Below are 7,231 nucleotides of genomic sequence, written 5' to 3'. Positions count from 1 at the left end.
GAGACAGGCTAAGGAAGAAAGAGGAAACAGATACACTGGAAATCCTGTGTTGTCTGTGCAGTTTTATCTTTGTCAACCAGCCAGGAATATACTTAAATTTGAGTAACTTGAGCTAGCTATTGATTGCATTGAGGAAGCATACACAATAGCAAAAGGGTATTAGAAGGAAACCTGTTTTAAAAAATTGGGCTTGAGGGGCCGGGCGGTGGCGCTAAAGGTAAGGTGCCTGCCTTGCCTGCGCTAACCTTGGACGGACCGCGGTTCGATCCCCCGGTGTCCCATATGGTCCCCCAAGCCAGGAGCAACTTCTGAGCACATAGCCAGGAGTAACCCCTGAGCGTTACCGGGTGTGGCCCAAAAAAAAAAAATTGGGCTTGAGGGGCCGGCGAGGTGGCGCTAGAGGTAAGGTGTCTGCCTTGCAAGCGCTAGCCAAGGATGGACCGAGGTTCGATCCCCCAGCGTCCCATATGGCCCCCCCAAGCCAGGGGCAATTTCTGAGCGCTTAACCAGGAGTAACCCCTGAGCATCAAACGGGTGTAGCCCGAAAAAAAAAAATTGGGCTTGAGGCCAGAATGTTGGCGCAACTAGTAAGACATCTATCTTGCACATGCTAGCCTAGGACCAATCCCCAGCATGCCATATGGTCCCCAAAGCCAGGAGCGATTTCTGAGCTCAGAGCCAGGAGTAACCCGAGAGCCACCAGATGTGGCCCAAAAACCAAAAGAAAAAAAAATGGGGCTTTGTGTGAACACCATTGGGTGTGGAAAATAAAAAAAAAAAAAAGAAAAGAAAAATATTAGAGGGTCTAGAGATATAGAACTGTAAGTAGAGTGTTTGTCTTGCTTGTATATATATTTTACTGTTCTTGTAGCTATAAATGCTGGTTTTCTTCAAAGGTAAAGGTCAATGGTATAAGCACTTTCCTCCTGTTGAAACTATCTCACCACTCATCTCCAGATGTTATCTTTTCATCTTGAGAAACTATAATTCTGTATCCAACAAATAATAAATTCCATCCTCCAGCCCCTAAAAACCACCATTATGTTCCTGATTCTATCTCTAGGACATATCACAATGTCCTCTGGGCCATTTCATGTGTCATGCTATACTTTAATTTCATTCATGTTATAATACATGTCAGAATACCCTTCCTTTCTCTCATGGTTTTCAGTGTAGGAATAGAATCCAAGGACAAAGAGCTCAAGGCAGGTATGCAATACTCTGCTATATCACCAGCCCAGAGACCTTTTCTAAGGCCAAATAGCATTGCACTGTGTGCAAATACCACGTTTGTTTCTTTGATCATGATTATTGGGCATGGGTTGTTGTTGCTCTACCAGGATGGACAGAAACCACCTCAAAACCCAATTATTTTGTATATATTTTGTATTATAAACATTTTTGTATATACTCAATATATCCAATATTTTATATATACTTGAGAGTGGAATGTCTCTATTTATATCTATGCTTTGTATTTTCCCCTCCGATGCTCTTTATTATTTTCTTTCGATGACAATGACAGGAAGGTACATGACTGGTTGTGTTATTTACCAGTGGCTGCACACTTTAGTTGCAGCATTCACAAGACTGTGTCAGAAACTGCAGTTTTGGGACTGGAGCAGTAGCATAGGTGGTAAGGCAATTGCCTTGTATGCTCTAACCTAGGATGGACTATGGTTAGATCCCCTGGCGTCCCATATGGTCCCCCAAACCAGGGGCGATTTCTGAGCACATAGGCAAGGAGTAACCTCTGAGCATCACCAGGTGTGGCCCAAAAACAAAAAAAAGAAAAAGAAAATAAAACTGCAGTTTTTTTTTTCAGGTGTCAGGGACCCCAAGCGGAAATACTGCATGGCTAGCACTAGGTATGTGGGGGGATGCCAGAGATCCTTCATGTGGGGCCAAAGAGATAGCACAGCAGTAGGACATTTGCCTTACACGTGATCAACACAGGACAGACCTAGGTTAGATTCCTGACATCCCATGTGAACCTGCCAGGAACAATTTCTGAGAGAAGAGCCAGGAGTAACCTCTGAGCGCCACTGGGTATGACACAAAAAACAAAAACAAAAAATAAAAAAGCAGAGATCCTGAGGCCAGAGTGGTGGCACAAGCAGTAAGGCATTTGCCTTGCAAGCAGCCAACCCAGGATCAACGGTGGTTCGAATCCTGGCATCCCATATGGTCTTCCAAGCCTGACAGGATCGATTTCTGAGCAGAGTCAGTAGTAACCCCTGAGCACTGCCGGGTGTGACCCGAAAACAAACAAAAACAAACAAACAAAAACCTCTTGCTTAAGGGACCAGAGAGATATTTAAGTGCTGAACACATTTTACATGCATACTAGCACCGCATAGTCCTCTGATTTTTGTTTTGTTCCTTTTGTTTTGATTTGGGGCCATGCCTGGTGGTAATTAGGGGCTACCCCTGGCTTTGTATTCAGGGGACCATCCAGTGCAGTGGAATCCAGGCCTCCTGCACTCAAAACATCCAGCCCACCTCTGTACTTAATCTCAATCTTGAAGTCTTTATTTAGTTATTTATTTTTTGGTTTTGAGGTCACAACCAGTGGCGCTCAGGGGTTACTCCTGGCTCTGTGCTCAGAAATCGCTCCTGACAGGCACAGGGGACCATATAGGATGCCAGGATTCGAACCACCGTCAGCCCTGCATGCAAGGCAAATGCCCTACTGCTGTTCTATCTCTCTGGCCCCTAACAACAAGAGTTTACTAAACTATCTTTCTCTTTCTTTCTTTCTTTCTTTCTTTCTTTCTTTCTTTCTTTCTTTCTTTCTTTCTTTCTTTCTTTCTTTCTTTCTTTCTTTCTTTCTTTCTTTCTTTCTTTCTTTCTTTCTTTCTTTCTTTCTTTCTTTCTTTCTTTCTTTCTTTCCTTCTTTCCTTCCTTCCTTCCTTCCTCCCTTCCTCCCTTCCTCCCTCCCTCCCTCCCTCCCTCCCTCCCTCCCTCCTTCCTCTTTCTTTCTTTCTTTTTCTTTCTTTCTTTCTTTTCTTTCTTTCTTTCTTTCTTTCTTTCTTTCTTTCTTTCTTTCTTTCTTTCTTTCTTTCTTTCTTTCTTTCTTTCTTTCTTCTTTCTTTCTTTCTTTTTCTTTTTTTTTTTTTTGGTTTTTGGATCACACCTGGTAGCGCTCAGGGGCTACTCCTGGATCTATGCTCAGAAATTGCTCCTGGCAGGAACAGGGACCATATGGGATGCCGGGATTTGAACCACCATCCTTCTGCATGCAAGGCAAATGCCTTACCTCCATGCTATCTCTCTGGCCCCGTACACACTGTTAACTTGTTTATCACAGGGCAGTTTGTGCAAGCCAAGCACTTTGTGCTACTTGTAGCACTATCACTCTGCTCCTAGATGTTGATTGCTTGGGAGCTGGCTTGGCGGAGTGCTTCTATACTGGAGATCAAACCTAGGGTCTCACACATGTGAGGCTGTACTCTACCACTGAATCACATCACTGGCTTTCTGGGAGGTTTAGCATTCTGAAATGCTTTTATTATGGTGCTTTAAATACTGTTTTGGTAGCTATAGGGGACTATTCCTCTTCAACATTACTTTCAAAATTTTCTTGACTTTCCTTATACATTAGCATATTAAGTAAACTTTAAAATCAACCTAATTTCACAAAATACTTAACTTAATTTTCTCACAAGGCTTCTTTTTTTTTTTTTTTTTTTTTTTTTTTTTGGTTTTTGGGTCATACCCAGCAGTGCTCAGGGGTTATTCGTGGCTCCAGGCTCAGAAATTGCTCCTGGCATGCATTGGGGACCATATGGGATGCTGGGATTCGAACCGATGACCTCCTGCATGAAAGGCAAACTCCTTACCTCCATGCTATCTCTCCGGCCCCTTTTTTTTTTTTTTTTTTTTGGTTTCTTTGGGTTATACCTGGCGGTGCTTAGGGTTACTCCTGGCTCTGTGTTCAGAAATTACTCCTGGCAGGCATGGAGACCATATGGGATGCCGGGATTCGAACCACTGTTTGACTGCTTGCAAGGCAAACGCCCTCCCCAGGCACAGAGCCAGGAGTAAACCTTGAGCACAGCTGAGTATGACCCAGAACATTCCCCCAATCCTTAGGCCCGGGGTATCCACCTACAGCATATCCTTTGCTCTTTCCACTACATTCAGCACTCCCAAATTAGGAAACTTTAGAAAAGTTGAATAAAGGAACAATTATACTAATAAACTGAAGAATGGGGAGAGGAGACTACAGGAGCACAGTTACATGACCCAGTGCCACAGCACTCCACAGACTGGGAACCAGAACAACTTGTTCTCACGGCCAACGCCTTGCTCCACTTTGCTCCCCATTGCTCCACCATGTTCCTCAGTGACTAAAATCAACTGCAGCCAAATGGTATAGAATCCGGGTCATCAGTCAGATGAAGAGAGTTCCTAGAGCACAGAAGATGGAAGGTAGAGTGTTTCTTGGAGGGTTAAGCAAAAGATCAACCTTAACCCAAATTCCTACAGTAATTGTGTTCTGGAATCTAATTTCCTCACAGCTACCAAAGAGAAATACTCAGGAGTTTTTCCTGACTCTGCACTCAGGAACCATTCTTGGCACTGTTTGGGGACCATATGTGATGCTGGATATCAAATCTGGGTCAGCTATGTGCAAGACAGGTGCCCCTGCACTGTACTACAACACTGACCCCTATACATGGTTTATTAATCACTAACCTCAAATGAATAAAAAATAATTTTCCAGGGGCCGGAGAGAGAGCACAACAGTAGGGCATTTTCTTGCATGCAGTCAACCCCACGGACTCCGTTTTGATTCCCAGTATTCCATATGTTCCCCCGAGCCTGCCAGAAGCAATTTCTTTTTTTTTTTTTTTTTTTTTTTGGTTTTTGGGCCACACCCAGCAGTGCTCAGGGGTTACTCCTGGCTGTCTGCTCAGAAATAGCTCCTGGCAGGCACGGGGGGACCATATGGGACACTGGGATTCGAACCAACCACTTTTGGCCCTGGATCGGCTGCTTGCAAGGCAAACGCCGCTCTGCTATCTCTCTGGGCCCGCCAGAAGCAATTTCTAAGCACAGAGCCAGGAGTAACTCCTGAGCACCATTGGGTGTGACCCAAAAAGAACTTTCCACATTATATTATCATGTTGTGTTTATGTTTTGCAATTCATTTGTCTGGTCATAGTTAACACAAACCTATATTACTCAAGGGATTGTATGATATCCGCTTGTTCTCTTGGAGTGGGAACAGAGACACTTATAAATTATTTTAGAGAGTGATGAGGCAATGCAGTGAGCACCTTCTTTCATAGTACTGTCAAGACAGATTGGTGGGGCTGGAGCAATAGCACAGTGAGTAGGGCATTCATTCACCTCGCATGCAACTAACCTGAGTTTGATCCCTGACATCCCATTTGGTCTCCCGAGCCTCTCAGGAGTGATTTCTGAGTGTAGAGCCATGAGTAACCTCAGAGTACCACCAAGTGTGCTCCTAAAACAAACAAAAAGGGGGCCCAGAGAGATAGCACAGCGGCATTTGACTTGCAAGCAGCCGATCCAGGTAGTTGGTTTGAATCCCAGTGTCCCATATGGTCCCCCGTGCCTGCCAGGAGCTATTTCTGAGCAGACAGCCAGGAGTAACTCCTGAGCATCGCCGGGTGTGGCCCAAAAACCAAAAAACAAACAAACAAACAAACAGGATAGATAGGGAGCTTTGATCAATACACTCCCTGCTGTCCTCTCATCTCTACCATGAGGAAGCCTCCCATAGGACCCCACTCACCAGTACAAGCAACCTCATTGCTAGACTTGTTCAGACCCAGAGAGTTTTGTCCTCTGAAATAGAGACAGTGAGGGGCTGGAGCAGAGGCACAAGTGGTAAGGCGTCTGCCTTGCCTGCGCTAGCCTAGGACAGACCGTGGTTTGATTTCCTGGCGTCTCATATGATCCCCCAAGCCAGGAGAGATATCTGAGCACATAGCCAAGAGTAACTCCTGAGCATCACCAGGTATTGTCCAAAAACCAAAAAAAAAAAAAAAAAAAAATAGAGACAGAGACAGTGGCATGAGGCTAGGCTAGTGACAACCAGATAGAGTTAGCAATAGTTGCAATCATTATTGGTTACCTTTTTTTTTTTTTTTGGTTTTTGGGCCACACCTAATGGTGCTCAATGCTCAGGGTTCTCTCTCTGTCTCTCTCTCTCTCTGTCTGTCTCTGTCTCTGTCTCTCTCTTTTTCTCTCTCTCCCCCCCCACCCCAGTTTGCAATACTATTACTGAATAGGGATATCATGCATATCAATTTACTTCCTTTCAGCATACATTCTTTTTTTTTTTTTTTTTTTTTTTTTTTTTTTTTTTTTTTTTTTTTTTTTTGTGGTTTTTGGGTCACACCCGGCAGTGCTCAGGGGTTATTCCTGGCTCCAGGCTCAGAAGTTGCTCCTGGCAGGCACGGGAGGACCATATATGGGACGCCGGGATTCGAACCGATGACCTCCTGCATGAGAGGCAAACGCCTTACCTCCATGCTATCTCTCCGGCCCCTTCAGCATACATTCTTTGTGGCCAGTGTTCATGAGCCCCTGGTGAGTTCCAATCAGGGTGGCACAGGAAGACAGATGACAGGCGATGGGTACATGGAATCACGAGAACTAAAGCCTCCTGTTTGCTTGCTGTAGTTATACATGTGCTCAGCCAGTGAGGTTCAAAGGATCGCCTACCACAGAAAGTTTAAACAAAGGAAAGTGAAGATTGTTACTGGTCTTAAGACCATCAGGTGCTGTTTGTGTATATTTATTGTTTAGTGGCTGAGAGGAAAGCAGGGTGCGGGCTCTGCTTTTGGAAGGCCAGCTTGTGCTGATAAATGCTCATCTATCCATCAGGGGTGGCCTCTCCTGCATCATTGCCTGTGAAGGCTCCTTTCGGGGGCCTGGCAAAGTCTTATGGAGGCCTTCACTGCTCTCCCTTGGTGAGAGCCTCACTGCTTTCCCAAGCTCAACCACAGTTCTTATCCAGAGTGATCATTCCCAACTATTATTGTCACAACAGGCCCTTCTCTGCCCTAACTCTACTCTGCCATTATTTGTGGCAAACTTGCTATCAAGGACTCCTACCCTTGTATTTATTTTAATAGTTATTTTAAAATAGAAAAAGATGTTGCATATCCCACAACTGCTGCCATGTAAATGGCCCAGCTTCACAGCTTCAATATTAATCTTAGAAGTGATACAAAGCCAGGGGCCGGAGCAG

The sequence above is a fragment of the Suncus etruscus genome, chromosome 17, assembly GCF_024139225.1.
Source record: "Suncus etruscus isolate mSunEtr1 chromosome 17, mSunEtr1.pri.cur, whole genome shotgun sequence".
Lineage (NCBI taxonomy): Eukaryota > Metazoa > Chordata > Mammalia > Eulipotyphla > Soricidae > Suncus > Suncus etruscus.
The sequence above is the reverse complement of the archived record's forward strand: the minus strand, read 5'-3'. Positions refer to the sequence as shown.